The sequence below is a fragment of the Tetrao urogallus genome (assembly GCF_951394365.1).
Source record: "Tetrao urogallus genome assembly, chromosome: 5".
NCBI classification, from domain to species: domain Eukaryota; kingdom Metazoa; phylum Chordata; class Aves; order Galliformes; family Phasianidae; genus Tetrao; species Tetrao urogallus.
The window spans coordinates 22,534,096-22,551,628 of NC_136818.1; positions in this window are offsets into that span (position 1 = coordinate 22,534,096).

The following is a 17,533-nucleotide window of genomic DNA, read 5'->3' on the forward strand; positions in this document are numbered from 1 at the left end:
CTATTCCTTAATGGGTATCAATTTAAAGGCTAGTCGTTCAAGTCACTCCATTTGCCTTCTACATTTCCTTGTGTCTATGAGGAAGGAGGATTTAGTTTTTCAATAACCTAGTTTTTATTGTAGCCCAAACTTTGTAATTTAGTTGAATAAAACATGGTGGGTATTGAATAGACCAACTTTTGTCCAGCGAGCGAGTGAAAAATTTTGCTTTTTATAATGAGCAAAAAAGGCATTTAATGCAGAAGCAAAGCAACTCAAAACCTAGTGGTCTTTGATCTATGGAATTATTTTGGCTTTCTTGTTCTAAGCTGATATGATAACCTCAGACAATTTTTGCCAGGTCTGTAAAACCACCTTTCATAATATACATCTTGGCTTTAAGGGTGATTACTTGTCTGCAGCTTGTTTTTAGAATAGCAGGCATGTAAAACTGCATATAAATTTGATCAACTGACAAAGTGTTGAAGGGGTGAAACAGAATTTTGGGGCTTCGTTCTACCATACCATGTGAAGCTGCCTATTGCTACTTATAGAGTGGATCAAGGTTTGTGCTTTGATTAATTTCAAAGCCTATGTGTTTTTCTGGAATGAACATACAGTGGGGAGTTAAAACTGAAATGTGACCACAGTGGTAGTGAACACCAAGTTTGATTTCTGTGAAGAATTCTGCTTCACTGTTATGTTGTTGTCCTTCAAAAGAGGTCAGCAGTCTCCTACTTGATTCTAATAACTCACTGTCAAATTTCAGTGTGACGTCACTGTGCTTTGGCTGCCAGTGCTAAATTTAATAATGTGGGATATTTCTTAATACCATGGTTTAGGTTTGTCTTTAATCCTCAACTTGCATTCTCCTCCACTTTCTAGCGAGTGACATGGTGCAATGATACAACTGCAGTGGGAGGTATTTGTTAGCTAAGTTAATGAAAGCGGTAAAATAATTGAAGTTACAATTAAAAATGATACTTAATAAATACTGAAAATTAGACATTGCTAACATTACACCCTGGAAATCCATGTAACAGAAGCCCTATAGCCTTTCATTCAGTAGCAAAGAACATTGCATTGCCCTGAAATGTTTGGGATCTTCTAATCCTTATTAAGATGTTCAGTTACTGCTGTATTCTAAAAGTATTCATTCAGTGTATTCAGCTAACCCATCAACCAGACCCGAATCTTTCTTTCAAAATCCTGTTCTATTCACCGTGAAGTCAGATGTGCCAATGTACTGCTGTGCTCAGTTGTTGCTTTAGGGAAAAAGATCATTCCCACCACACTATTCCAAGTAAAATTTACTTTGGTTATAGGAAGATGTAAGCGTTTAAGTTACCCCCAAGCAGAAGCAAAGTATTATGGGATGAGTTGGTTCCAGGTGGTTGTGGTACTGGTGAACAGAGATTTTGAGGAAAAACAACAACAAAAAAGCCAACCAGATGTATAGTGTGTTTATGTGGCTAGAGCAGGTGTCTGTGCATGCCTGATTGCTGCATCTAAAATGTTGACAAATTATTCTTAGCTGACACCTTCATCTAATAATATAAATGAGCTTTTCTTTAAACTTCATGGCATCCTGTTTAATTAAAGGATATTGCAGAGAAAATGGTAATGCCACCCATGCATGTACATTGGTGTATCAGCTTCTTAAAGCAAGTAGCAGATTGATTTATTCTGCTGTGGCTGTGGAGGCAGACAGTGTAGCATGTGGGGTCTCTGAGTGCTCTGCTATGGTTATTTAAAAGTGGTGTACTCAAGAATTAATGAACACAAGGTAAAATCATGTTTTATTTAATTTTCTTCTTCTAGTGGTAATTCCACAGGTCTCATCTTGGGCCAGTAGCAAGGCTTTGAGAGTTGCATAAATGGAGAACATAAGCATTTAAAAGCCTTCCACTTAGGAAGAAGTGCATAGAGCGTGTATGCATGTATTTCAATCACGTGGGACCAACCTATGCAATTCTTTATCCCTAAGTAGCTTTCTCTGTTGTATCTAATAACTGCAAGTATTGAAGTAAAACAGTTGAGCCATGGAGTCTTTTTGTCTGCTCCAGATGGTCTCACTTCCCTCTATTAATAACATCGAATAGAGTTTATTATACTGAAGGCACTTTGCAAGTTTACAGTTGAATGTTTTGCAACGATAGGCAAGTATTTTCCATATTTTGTGCAGTGTTTACACTTTATTTACATCCGTTGACTTTTTTAACTCTACAAATAGCGACTTGCTAGGACACATCTCTAATAGAAGCTAAGCAATCATCTACAGCTCTATCAGTACCTGATTTGTACAGTTCAGTGAATGAAAAATAGCGTGCATTTAAACAAATTAATTTCTGGTAATGTTATTGATGGTAGTGTGGTACCAAGTTAATTGCTGTATCCTGATTTAAACAAGAAAACATGAAATACATGCAAGATATGTCATAAGAACAAGATTATCTTATTTGGACATCCAAAAGCTCTTATTGGAAACACTTCCTGCAAGCACACTCAGAAGTGCATATGTGTGTCACTTTCTTTACAGCAAGCATCTGGAAATGCTTTTATAATAAAAAGTCATATACCCCTGTCTTTACTGGATAACGCAAAGAAGGGAAGAGCAAGCAGTTTGTAATTTGGTGTCTCCTATCCTTACTAAGCTATTGTTCAGCTCCTGTGCTGTTAATGCTGATGGAAAAGCAAAGAGCAAGTCCTGATGAAAACACATGTTCATTATGCTGCCATAATATGTGCCTTTATGAACAGCTGGGGTGCATTTGACTTGGCTCGTTGCAGCTAAATAGAATCACAGCTTACAAGTTTTCCTTTGCAATAGGAAAAATTGTTTTCCAAGAGTGGGAGAAAATGAGCTTTTTATTGCATCCTTCTGTTTTTCATTCCAGTTACTGGTTGGTAACACATTTGATTGTTTCTCAATCCCTCAGAAATCTATAGAGCATTTCAGGAAGTTTCATGCTAAGTATTTACTTAGAAGTCTAAATGTGGCAGTGCTAAGAAGTGTTCTAAACATGATTAGTGTTTCCTAAATTACTGCCAAACGTTCAGTTTGCTCTTATAGGAGGAAAAAAGGAAGACTTAAAGGTGAGGCTTCAACTTCTTTCATTTTTCTTCCTGCTCCACTGTGTAAATGTCATCCTAACCCCCAGCTCTGCAGCACACTTACTGGAGAGCAAGGAGCTGCTGCCCAGTGATCAGGCACTAGGTCTGTGTTCTTAGGGACTGTATACAACTGTGAGATACTCCCAGAAAGCTGTAGCCAGTTGGGCTGTGCCTTTAATCCTGACAGTGGTCAGTGGTCTGGTGATGGCAGGAGAAAAGGAATGGAGGTGGTTAGAATAGCCCTAGGGGTAGCAGAGTCATTTATGTTCACGTATCTCTCTAATTCTCTAGTAAGAAGAGAGTGGGTGAGATATAGTGGGAGGTACGCTTGCTTGATTATGTGAAGAAAAGCCTGGATGTTGCTACATGGAAATGAGACAGACATTACTGTCCCACTTGACAGGAACTGGTAGAGACTGTTACTTAACGTTGTCTGTGTGCTAGTGAGAAAGCTTCTACTTGCTTGCCTTCTGTGACAGAGGGTCCCTCTATCTTGTCTTGGGGGAGATCCCACACTGTGCTGAGGAATGTCACAGATACCTGAGACTCATCTGTGTGTCTCTGTACAGTTCTGCTTGTACCGTGGAAGCACGCTGTGGGAAGAATGTCTGTGCAGCTCCTTCTGATATCTCATCTGGTTTAATAAACTGATAAAAGAAAACAAACCTAACATGTGAGTGCAGTAGCTTTGGTAGTCCAGGTCCTTTGCATTGCCACCAGCAGGCAGACCATACTGTGTGTGTAGCCATACAGACTTGGGGTTAGTCCTCCTTAACAGTGTTCTTCAGCTAACAGGTGGCGGTTACTAATGGAACTGTGTTTTTCCTTACTGTCTTTTAAACATCTCCCCCCTGTTTCAGGGTCAGATACTTACTTTAAATACTGAAATGGTCAGTGTGCTTACAATTCATACTTCAAGAACTTCTTTTACATGAACTACTACTACTGACTTTGGTCTCATTTAAGACAATTAGTTAGCAGTTATGCATTGAAGTGTGAGTTATTTACTTGTCCTAGTAGAAAATAAATATATGCTCATTCAGTGATGTGTGGGAGCTTAGGTGTTCCTCTATGAAAAGAGATTCTTTTTTTTGGAAAGTTAAATTGTTCTTCGTATCATTTCTTCTTTGTGGCACAGCTGGTACACCAGCGGTTAATATGCCAGAACTGGAACACATACATAGGCTGCAAATATTCTTGCTAAATCTTATCATCTCTGACTTCATAACGTAGTATCTCAGCTAAAAAAGAAACTATTTCTTGGTTCTAGGAAGGGAAGTTGGGGAGATTTGGAATAAGATAGTAAAACAAATTTGGGAGTAATAGTGCGAAAGCATAGGAAAGAATTAATATAAGAACCATGGGTTGCTTCTTTCATTTTTTTTCCCCAGAAGAAAGGAGGAAACTTGGATGAAAAGCACTTCACCTGATGATCAGTAAAGGAACAGCAATTGCAACTCCAGTTTTCATTTAAGTCTTTGAATGTGGAATGTGTTGGGGGATGTAGGTTTGCTGTTCTTCAGAGCCCCTTGAGTGTCCTTTTGATTCAGTGTCATGTAGGCTTTTCGCATGCGAGTGCATTTGAGAGATCTGTCTGTATGTCCTGAAATGCTTTTGAGGCAAGTATTTGACTTAGACTTTCTGTAGATAATAAAGATCTATGCAATAAATTTGGTTATAATAATATTTAGAAATGGTAATCCTATGATACTCATTGATTTATCTGTTCACTTATTTTCCTACGGAGTACAGGAGTTTTGAGGGTGCTTTTCAGATGTAGTTAGAACCTGTAGTTTTGTTATGATGTAGTTGGACCGGTAGACTTGCTATGCTGTTCCTCTGAGTAGCTTTTCAATACAACAGCTCCGTGTTTGAAGTAAGCTGTTACATGAATGTTTTGCAGTTTGTTTCTACACAAGCAAGTTCGGTTAGCATCTGCTGCGATAGTTTCCATTAAGTTTATGATGTTAGGTAGTGAAGGATCTAAACCTCTTAGGATGTTTGAAATATGTGAGAATCAGACAGGACAATAAAAACATCAGTGAATTCCATAATCAGCAAGAAATTTAGCCTGAGGAAGTAGCAATAATGGATAATGCTGTGATATGTGATTCATTTTCCATTAAATTTGATTCACTTGTTGTGACTCATAATAAATCACCAATTAGGTTTACTATGATCTTCTTTCCCCTGCCAAAAGAAACAAAGATGTCTGATAGAAACAACCAGAAAACTTGGTTTAGCCTGGGAAATCTGTTTAGTTGTTGCTTAACTGGAGGTATTTCCGTCATTCATGAAAGCTCCCATCAAGCATTTCACTGTAAATTCCTGGTTGGAATGAATGGTAAATACTTAAAATACCAGAAATGTCACCCACAGCTTTGATCAATTAACGCAACACTGAAGTACTGAAGCAAATAGTTGATACAGGTTAGAAGAAGGATATGATGAATGCATCTAAACTGTATTTGCAGTGTGACGAGTTCCTTCTTTTCCCTCTGAAAATTGTTGTATTGTAGGAATCATTTGGAATAAGAAATGTCTTATGCACAAACAACAACCAAAGTTATTCAAAAATCAAATCTTACCACTGAGAAAAAAATCAAAGGTAGAATCTTGCTCTTTGTTTTATGCTTCAGCTAATTTAAGAAGATGTTCTGTATTTTCACTCTGTATTATGAAGTGCATTTAAATTAATGCATTTGACTTGCCTTTGCTGTGCGACAAAAAAATCACCTTGCCAAGGCCCCCAGGGCATTACAACCCTTCCCTGTCATTGCTACACCAAAGATCCTTGTGTTGCAGCCATTCCTGTGTCCGGCTGTCTTACTGACCCAGCCTGGCTCTGATCCACGGGCTGACCTTCTGATTTGACCTCAGACCTGCCCAGTTGCTATGCCCAGACCTTGCTTGGTGATTGCTGCTGGTGCCTCACCCTTGCTGCTGTCTGCAGACCTAATCCTGACTCTTACCACCTGGTACAACATCATAACTCAACACTGACCTGCCTCATCTGATGTCAGAAGGCCTGGGCCACGCTTGAGTCTGGCCACCATCGCTGGATCCATGCTGCTCACCTTGCCAGGTATTGCAGAACTGTGTGGCTGACAGTGATGCTGCTGCCAAGTCTGCTGGCTGCTTCCCCAGCTCCCCACTCTGAGAGCTCAGCCTGCCCCTGGGGCTCCCTGAGTGCACCTCTGCATGCTGCATCTGCCCAACTTCCACTGCCTGCTGCATTGAGCTGGCTCAAATGGAAGCATACACTGGAATCTAATCAAATTAAGGAAAAAAAATCATCTGAACTGATCGAAAGGAGTCTCAATCCTCAGGTGTTTGTGGAACTAGCGTGCAAAACTGTGTTAGGATTGCTTTCTGTTGACACTGTCCTCTGATTCTTAGCTTAATATTTTGATTCCTGCTTCTGTGCTTCCTAGCAATTACCAAGTCAGATTGGTCTCTGGAACTTAATATATTTCTAGATGCTGATCTTTTCTTCTTTCACATGGTGCTGTGCTTGTGCTCCAGCCACTTGGCAGCTTCATCAGTGCAGCGACTGCAGAAGGCGGACTGTTGGTGTGCTCTGTATTACAGATGCTGCTCTCCACACAGAAGCTTCTGTTTCCCATAGCTACTTATCCCACTTGTGGAAACAGTCCTCAATACCTTCCTTAAAGGAGCAGTCACTATGACAAAGCTGTTTAAGTTGCTGGTAACATGAAAGCATTATGTTCTGTGGATATGTCCTTGTGTACCTCATTTACACACTCAGCCCTGTTTAATATGTGGGAGAGTTTAATTCCATATTTCTCTTTCTTTGCCAGTTACCCAACGGGGTATGAACTCCCAGTTACCTTTTGTATTATATACATGGAGTATTGCAACTGTAACTTTACCATGAAATACAAATACAGAAGCCAAAGCCAGAAGAAAATCCTTGGCTGACTATTTCAGGAACAGTTTTTGATGTGTTCATATTGAACGCTGTAACCTCTGGCTCTGAAGGCCCAGCCCCTAGTGATGTTAATGTGGTGGGAAGGGAAGAAGGGAGAAAAAAACATATCATCTACCCTTCAAATGATGCAATGAAATCCAAATTCTGTGTAACTGGAACGTAAGTTCAGTGCTTTGAAGCTGGATGAGACACTTCCAGTAGATTGTTATCCTTTTTATGTTTCATGAATCACTTAAAGCTGCATGCTGTGCCATCTGCTAACAGTTTGAAGCCACTGAAAACAGTATTAACAGTTTTGTCTGTGTTACTTAACAGGAATCTGACTACATGCACAAAGAGCTTGACGTAGACTTAAGATACCAAAAATGGTAAAAGCTGTGTCCCGTTGAAAGGAAGGAATCTGGTGTAAATGACAGGGCTCGGTGTGCTGCAGAGATCGGGTCTTCTACTGTTGTGAGGGAAGTCAGCAGTGGTTGTAAATGAGATGATGCTGGAATTAGAATTGTGACATCAGAGCTGAAAAATGGAGCTCAAAACCAACAAAGTACTCAAATTGGAAGAACAAGTAAAGCGGCCTTTATCTCACAGACAGTTATTTTGCAGCTTCTATATATAGAATCATAGAATCACCAAGGGTTGGGAAGGACCTCCAAGGTCATCCAGTCCAGCTGTCCAACTACCACCAATATTTCCTCAGTAAACCGTGTCCCTCAGTACAACAACTAAACAGTTCTTGAACACCTCCAGGAATGGTGATGCCACCGCCTCCCTGCGCAACCCATTCCAATGTATCACCACATTTTTGGAAAACAAATGCTTGCTAATATCAGACCTGAACCTCCCCTGCCACAGAACTACTTAAAACTACTTGGTTTTCATGTTAGATGGAGCAGGGTCATTGTAGTGACGTTCATGCAGTGTTTGTATCTGGATAACTGCATCATATGTTTTCTTTCCCGACAGTGAAGTAGCTTCTTTGTCACTGCAGAGCTAAATTTGCATCACACAGTTTATTGCACAGACAAACACAATATACGGTGCACAGAGTTCAGAGGTCACAACTGCTGTAAAGTTGTAATGATTGTGCTCACAGCAGCAGTAGGTGCGTTGTATGCTTCAGGTTCTATTTTAGATTTACAGTTTGAATTTACAATCCTCATATCATGGTAAATATAATTCCTTGCTATTTGGCATAGCCTACCTCTAAAGATAGCAATCTTGACTGCAGTGAAGCCAAAGTCCAAATGGGTGTTCTGCTATAAAGGCTGTGTTTGTCCGTCTGAGATCCTTCATTTTGAAATGGCACATTCAAATACTTCTTCCCCAAAGAAAATAAAAAATACTAATGGAGGAATCAGGCACAGTATCAGATGCATCAGCTGCTCCACTGCAGAGGACTGATGTGGCCTAGTGGTTTTTAATGACAAACAATATTCCCAGAGAGTTTTGATTAGGTTTGGATTATGTCTCAGGCACACATGTGAGGAAGTTTTATCCTTCTCTTCTGAAGATATAAATAATGGTGGAGCTCAGTTTACAGCTTTATGGCTGTAAACTGGTTGTCACACCCTATTTGATTATACGCATCTATGTATAAATATTAGCATAAGGGTTTTTTCTCAGCATTTGACTTTGATTCCTGATTCTGCAAATGCTTATGTGCATACAAAGGTCCTAATGAAGTCTGATTTCTCACATGAATAATTTGTGTAGGTGTGATAAGGCTGATCAGTAAGTAATGTGGTTGGTTCCATGCCTTTCAGTAGCCATTTGCTGTATTGCTAAACAGTTTTCATCAGAAATTCTTGCAGATAAGAAATATCTGTCATGTTTTTTCTCCTTTTGAAAGTAAGCTTAAGTCCAGAACATCTCTGAGAGGGCAATGAGTTAAAAATGAGATGTTTAATTTAGACTGGGCTTGAGTCCATATTGTTCTCAGTCCACTGTTTATAAGAGGGTTTTATACTTCTCTGTTCTCTTGCTTATTTACAAACTTGGTGAAAGTTCATTGTTTAACGTCACTATTTTATCCTGCTATACTGTGGACTGAACTACTAAAGTAGAAATGCTTCTATGTACTGTTCCCGTCCTTTATTTTTACCTAAACATTTCTTCTTTCCTTGTTGTTTTGCTATTCTTTCATTTCCTTTCTTGTCCTCCTTTTGTCCTCAAGTTCATAATAAAGCAAAACCCAGAATAGAGGATAATATTTATGGATACAAATGCAACTCTGAAATTACAAAATGCTAACTTATTAAAATAATCTGATTTTGTCTGAAGTACTAATTGATCTTGCCCTGATGTACACTTCCACTTAATCTTTGAAGATAAAGAATGCAGTAGTTGATATATCTGTTTTTTTTTTTCCTTGAAATCCCATTTCTTCTATTGTGTAGTGTATAGTGTGTATAAATAGGAGGCAGGGGTCACTTCCTCAGGAGCAGTGTCATCTTTTTGTCCAGCTTCCTCAGTGGACTTTGAAAACATTGCAAGTGTTTGTACCTTGAGGCATATTTTGGATGTGATGCACTACATACGTGGTTAGTACTCACACTGTTAATGATACTTCACCACACACCAACTACATCTGTACTTGCATTTGCTTTGCTTAAAAACTACCTTGGAATATAGCAAAGCAATTAGTTTTTCTCATGGGTACAACTTGCAAGACCAAGTCAAGGCTGGACACGCCTTTCTTTGGGGACTGCAATTGCAATGTTAATAGATGCCCATAGATTTTACTGACTGATCCTTATTTTTTTATTGGGTCATGTTGCAAGCTTAGTGTTGTCTGATGTGGCCAGGAAGACTTGTGACACTGATGGGGAGGGATCTAGTCAGCTGGAATATCTCATTTTTCCAAAGATAACATGCCAGGAACTGTTGAGGATGAGCTTGCAGAGACAACTCTTCCTCTGTGAACCAAGCAGAGGCAGTACCAAGTCCAGATGTCACCCAGCGCTTCTAGCTCACAAGTGCCTTCACAGTATCCTGCCTTCAAGTCGTAAGCTCTGAGAAAACAGAACTGATAACATGAGGTCCTCTCTAGCTATTTGATCTTCATGTTCTCAGGCTGTATCTACATAAGCTACAGCATAGCTGTAAGGCAATAAAGGTAAATAAGGTAAGCTTATTTGGAGTAAAAATGCAGAACATGCAGCAGAGGCTGGCATCCATGCCCACATATAGTAAAGCATTGCTGTAGCTTGCTGGATTTGTCTGCTCTGTGCTGACTTCACTTGGAGGTCTGAGGAAGGTAGGTGCGGCTGAGCACTGCTCATAGCCAGGTTATAACTTACAGGGTCTGTCATGATTCAGCTTTAAATATGCAAGAAGAAGTTAACTTCTTAATACGATCAGTGAGAGAGCCCTTGGGAAGAGTAATCTGTCTAGTGTAGTCTTATGTTAACTGAGTAAGAGCATGTTAAATTAATCACTGCCTCTTATATGTTGACACTGATTAGGCTAACACTGCTGTTGTATTATTTTTTTAAATTACTTAAATAAGGAGATGGGCTCTCGTGTTCAGTTACGTCAGTTCTCTAATGGACCCTTTTGTTTGCGTCTTCATCTACCCTCCTTGGCAGCTGATAATAAAGGGAGCAGTTGTGCCTGCAGTTTGGACATTATCTAAATTGTTAACAGGAATGAAAAGAATCTAACGTTCTTGTTTTTCCTCAAGACTTGCAGCTAATGGCTTCCTGTTCTTGTTTCACTTTGGGTTTTTTGCTTACTTTAATACAATTTCCTGTTTTTTTTTTTGTACTTGTAGGATTATATGTCACCTTCATGAGTAGGTGCGTTACGTTCTATGTTCTGACGTAATCCTGTTTCTGTCTGTGTGTATACAGGAGTCAGGAGGCTTAAAATTGTCAGTTTCAGTATCTCTGTGAACATTTTGATGATGTCATTTTTGTCTTTGACAGCCTTCAATCTGAGTTCAAAATCCTACATGGATTATTGCTGTTATTTTTGATCCAGTGTCAATTAAGGCAAGCTCCCTACTGCCACCTTCCCCTACAAGGAAAAGGACAAAAATAATTGTTACCTTGCTCTCCCAGCAGGGTCAGATACCCATTGTCACAGAAAAATGTTCTTGCATTTGATTAAGCTTCTCAACATCCATCCTGGATTTTGGCACTCGTGTGCCAAACAGAGATGAAGAACCTCATTTCTTTCAAACAGAATAATGTCTTTCAGTGGAATTCCAAGTGCAACATCCTGTTCTCCTGGTATGCATAGCGTGCAGCGGGGTTTTATCATCATTTCCTTCACAAAACAGCATTCCCTCTCTAATGTGTTTGGTGGTGAGAGATGGAGAGATACAAAGATTTCAGATGCCATTTGTGAAGTCCACACTAACAAGTACTCCACAGACTATAAGAAATAAAATTTAGCCATGAGAGCCCAAGGCGTGGATGCCACTACTGAAATGGAGGTGGTTCTTGCTTAATCTTTATTGCATTAGCTGAAAAGCAGGAGAGAACTGCTGTGTACCACTGACTTATATGTCAGTCTCAGAAGAAAAAAATTGGGCTTGTGTTCATGCAACACTCTGACTTGTATGTACCACTTTCTGAAGAGCAGATTCTGGAAAATGTTTTCTCTTGGTTTTTTTTTTCCTTTAAACTTTAAGTGCATTCAGCCAGAATCCTTATGTTGATGGTGGAATGGAGCCTCTGAATGTCTGTAGTTATGACGTGAGAGACACTTGGAGCATGTCCAGAGAAGGGCAATGGAGCTGTGAGGTGTCTGTGACACAGGTCTTACAAGGAATGACTGAGGGAAATAGGATGGGACAGTCTGGAAAGAGGAGCTCAGGGGAGACGTCATACAGTGCTCTGAATGGGAGGTTGTGGGAAAATGGGGATCGGCCTCTTCCCCAGGTAACAGCGATAGGATGAGAGGGAATGGCCTCAGGTTATGCCTGGGGAGGGAAAACTTTCTCCAAAAGAGTGGTTGGGCATTGGCACAGGGAGGTGATGGAGTCACTGTCCCTGGAGATGTTCAAGAACTGAGAAGGTGTGGTATTAAGGAATGTTGTTAGTGGGGAAATACTGGTGTTAGGTGGGCGGTTGGATGATCTTACAGGTCTTTTCCATAATGATTCTATGATTTTAAAAAATAGATTTGGTGCACTGCAAAAAAATTAACAGTTGGAAGAGTCTCAGGTGGCACCAGTGATCTGAGTGCCTGCCATCAGTGATAGAATCAGTCTGCAGCAGCACCAGTTCCTGTGTATTTTTGTAACTGCTGAAATCAAATCTAATGCAGCTACTGAAGGTAAGACATTTTAGGATTTGTTAACTTTTGTCTCCCTTATCATTTAGAGTCAATAAATTCAGACATAAGAAGAGCAGAAGAAGAGCAGCATTCATATGAGCTAAATATTCCCATGTGCAGATGTAGGTGAGTGATTTTTAATCAGTTACTGGTGTGCCTGCACGTCAATGCTCGCTTACATAAACTGCAGTTCAGCTATACAGAGACATTAACAGCAACTGCAAACAGAATCCTCCCTTCTCTTTTTTCAGTTCTTAATTTTGATCTTAAGAAAATCCTGGAAGCAAATACTCGGTCTTTTGATAATAGTGGTTTAAAGGTGTCAGGAAGCAGGAAACAAACAGAAGGGTGAGTGATCTCTTCTGCCTGCTCCCTTCCTTCCAGCCCCTATATAAACACCCGATGGTGCTGCTCATCGTGCTGCCGAGTTCTCCTGCCCCAAAGGGATGCTCTGGATTTATAGAGCAAACAGTTTTAGTTTCCCCAGAAACCCAGGTTTGTTTTAAAGCTGCCTTCGTTCATTTAGTGAGCATCTTCTTTCTTTTTACAACATGTGTTCAATAAAGCAACCCTTTGCTTATCTTTATGAGGTGTACCTTAACACAGCTCCTCTGGCACTATCCTCACAAAATGCCATCACAGACATTGGAGGCATAGCATTATTTATTAGCCCATTCTGGTGCAACTCGATTACTTTCTTTCCTTTAGAAGTGCTTGCTGCTGGAGCAGGCCTTTTGAGAGCAGCCAGTGTTCTTGTTTTTCTAACCATTTCTCTGCAGATGCCACATCTCACTTGAAAAGATATGTTCCTTAGCTGACCTTTCAGAGCAGCCCACAGCAGGTCGTGATTTGTCAGTTCCTTGTTCTAAAAGCAAATAGCTTCTGTTAAATGTCTTGCATGAGACTGATTGCAACGTGGCCTGAAGCAGCTGCTTTGCTTGTGATTTGTAACTCGGGCTGGCTGTGGGGGAAAGCAAATCTGAGCGATGGGAGAAAATGTACGTGTGTTGGAGAAGTGCAACCTATCTTTTGATTGAGGCCCAATCTTTTTCCCCCAGACAGAAGTATGTAAACAGAGCCTGCACGGAGTGGGGCATAAACACATTGCTCACCGAGGGGATATCGGAACTTACCAAAACTTACCCTATGGATTTTGTAGGAGTGCATCAATTGAAAACAACAACTCCTGAAAAATGAGGTGGGAACCATATTTAGAAATCATGGCTTTCACCTTTTGGTGGCTGTGCCAACTGCACCCAGGGCATGCACGTTATTTTATCGCCAGATGTGAGATGCTGGCTGCTCAGCAGCGAGCCAAAGAGGAGCAAAGCTGTGTGAAATAACAACAGGAGCTCTGGAGATGCGGTGGATGGAGTTCATAAGCAACTTTTAATCCTGCGTGCCCATTTCTGCCTGCTCCTTGCAGGGCGGTGGGCAGTTTCCCCTTTCCCCGTGCAGCCCCATGGAGAGGGCTTTGCTGTATGCTCTGTGCTGCAGCCCCTTGCTATGAGTCTGCTGCTCTCCTGAGCCTTTGTGCAGGAAATAGCTGAGCTAATTTTAGAAGCAAAAACAGCCGAAAGAGGCCAATAGCAAATGCAGCCAGAGTATCTGCTGGCTAATTGGTTATGAAACCTGATTGATGCTCAGGCTTTTTCTGTATTAGTCTTGGCGGGGTTGGGGGAAAAGCAATGCAGACCTTTTCTGAGGCAGACATAAACGAACAGAAGCTCTTTAAAAATGAGCTTGTGGGAAATGAGGGGTTGGTGCAATACATCATGGGGACAGAGACTGTGTGACAGCTTTTTGGGTACACATTGGCATAAAATCTGCTGGAGAGAGAAGAAATTATGATACTTTGCCTAGCGTGAACCAAGGGAAAGCGCAGGCTGCTGCTCATGTTGCACTGCCATGCAGCTCTTGCACGCAGTTCTAGGCATATCGTGTTCTGCAGTTATTAAAATACAACTCCTAACGACAGCAGGAACCCAAATGCCCTTCTGAATTGTATGCAATGTGCGGCAGTTGTTCCTTCAGCTCGGGTCGTGTTTCAGTGTATGTTTTAGCAACAGATTTTTATTGCATCTGATTCCTCTACTGTTGCCCTGGCTGAGGACGCAGGAAATACAGAAACTTACTGCAACATTTGGTTTATAAGGGGAAAGATAATCAGCTCCCAGGATCTCAGCCTTGTATGACTCCGCTTTGTGTTGAGAGATGAAAACAAAATGATTTCTGTTTAAAATCTTTTATCTTAAAATCTGTCACTGCTTTACAAATTGCTTTGCAGAATGAACAGATGGATGAGGAGAAATGGCCCTATGCTGCTTTTTGCACTTTGAGCAGGACCAGCAGTGTCCCAGTGCAGCAGAGCTGCTGGGGCTGCTCTCCTTGGTCGTCCTGAGCTTGGCAGGGAAAGACAGTGCTGCAAAGAGTTTCCCCTTATAGTCAACTTATCCCCTTCTATTCCATTCTCTCTCATCTCTTTTCTATTGTCTGCTCTTGAATAGATCTTTATCATGTTCTGATTAAAGCACTTGTTCTTCTTCCATACACTGAGGATACGGTCGCGTTCATAGTACAAAACTCTTACTAGGATTAAACAGGTTACTGGGCTGGAGAAACAAATTTTGTTCTAAGCATTGTAGGTTCAAAACTAAATGGTGTGAGCATGGCTTTAAACCCTCATGAATTTCTGGCTTTATGTTCAAGCCCTTTACAAGGTGACATTCACTTGGAACTGTACCTGCTTTTCTTCTCTGATTGCTGCATGTGAAACAACCAATTCCTTCCCATTTTCAGTAAGATGATGCTTCCTGCTCTTCTGTGTAATCAGCCTCAGAAAAGGGGGTATTTTGTACAAAGAAAAGCTGCCTATCATAAACCCTGAGCCGTTTTGTAACGTCTTGTTCCAGATGATTGTGACTTAAATTTGCTTCTCAGTGTCATCTTCGGAAAAGACTCTTTGTCTTTGTAAGCTGGGCCAGAACGAGCCCCGATGAGCTGTTTGCTGTGCGATTGACGTCCTCGGAACACACCCGATTGCAGCGGGAACGGATGCAGAACGTACAGCTCGTTACGGTGCTGCCAAAAGGGTTTTACCACCTCCTGCTGCAAAGTGCGGTGGGAACCAAGGACTCTGTGCTGAGGGCTTAACAAAGCAGCTTTCCAGATCCAAAGGACCTGCTTGAAGATGTGCAGAGACCAAGCCTGAGGCACAGGAGTGCCCAAAGGCAAGGGAATAACTCTGCTGTTCATCTTCTTTAAATATCTTTGGTGCTCAAATCACTTTAGGGACTAACAGTGGCAAATATTCACCTCAGCAAACTTGGGGATGTCAGAATTATTTTGGTCAGTGGGTCAGTGGGAGTCCTTCATTACCAAGGTACATGGTCCCAGTCCTACAGTAATGCTTTACCCAGATTATTATTCCCTCACTATGTCTAAACTTCAGAGAAAAACATATTCTTCTTTGCTTATGTGATCCTATAACTAATGTGTTGGTAATTGCTCACTGAGCTAAGAATAGCATCTCACAAGTCACACTTATTGTGGGTCTATGGACGATGCTTTCAAAGCCCCATGTGTTCCCACAGTGTGCAGAAGCCTTCAGGCTCAACACTCCTATCCCAGCAGTATATCAGAGGTACTCTCACAGTACTTGGTCATGAATAGCTGAGCCTGCTTCCAGAAGCATCCTGATAAAGTAGTTACTATCAGGAGGCTCATTAAGGGTCAGGAGAAGAAAAATCTTTGTCCAGAAACTTCTGGGAGTTTCCTGGTGTTGCTGGTTGTGTGTTGGAGGTGATGTGTTTACTGAAGGCTTCAGTGCATGACTGCCAGCTTTTTTTTATTACTTGAAATCTAGCCTGCTTAAGATAGATAACACTTCTGTTGTGATTTATTGCATGTGGCACAAATCCTGTTCTGTTGCACATATCAAATTCTGTTGATGTCCCTGGCAGCGAAGACAGTTTGGCTCTTGTTATAATTTAAAACTCTGAGGCAAATGGCATGAATTTCTAGAAGATGAGATTTCTAGGTGAGAGTTCTGAGGTGGGAGATTGCGTGGTCAATTTCTAGTAACTACCAGAGCAAGGTCAACACCATCAGAATAGATTACTGCAAATGGTAGTACCTCTGTGGTTTTTCAAGTTGCAAATATAAACTACTGCAAGGATGCTTTGATTTTTGTGGCAGTGTGATTTTTATAAATCCCATGCATGCTTGAAGTAAGAAATATTTGCATTGGTTCAAATGTGCCAAATGTTCCTACAAGGCTATTGTGGGACATACTGCCTTGCGTAGGTGAGGTCTTGGAGACAGCACAGAACTGGGATGTGAGCAAGCAGCAGCCAGCCCTGAGTTTCCTGCTGCTACTCAACATGCTTCTCCGAGCACAGAATTTACAGTGTTTTAGTACAACATCATGCAGTTGTTTTCCTGCCACGCTCTTTTTCCTTTCTCTAAGAACAGTTTTGCTGCACCTACTCATTAAACGCCAAATAGCACGTAGGGAAATATTTCCATGTGGGCAATTTGCTTTTAGGATTACTGTTTTATTTTTGGGTAACTGTCCTGTTGGTTCCATAAAGGAAGATGCAGGAGCCTGAGCCTGTCTGATGCTCAGTTTGTCCACAAATAGCAAATGATGGCTTCCTTGGTATCTCACCTAACACAAAAATGTCAATGTTTATAGGCGTTTTCAGTATGTCATGGGCTACAAATAGCATTTCCATTCAAGGGATCATGATTTTCTTCCATGAAGAAATCAAAGGATTGCTTTGTTCTTGTTGTGGAGTAGCAGATATGGGCAGCAACTAAAAATAATGCTAGAACAAGTAAACACAGGTAGTGCTTGTATATCTTTTATGGGCATTCATCCAAACCAAACTCTTTCAGGTTCAGCCTGAAAAAACAGGTTGGAGCAGTTGAAAGCAGACCCAGAGATGCTACCTGGGGACTGGATGAGGTAATAAGCACAGTGAGCAACTTCTCTGCATCCGTCCTTCCCTCAGAGACCTTCTCAGCTCTTTGGGAACCACTGCAAAATTTCAGATTAGTCTCTGTAGGGGATGAATGTAAATATTAACATGCCTGGAATAACACAAGCCAAACTTTTAATTCCCACTGGGTCAGTTCTTGCTATATTTTCCCTGGCTAATGTCCCAATGTATCCAATGCTAATTTGGTTTCAGTAAGAATAAT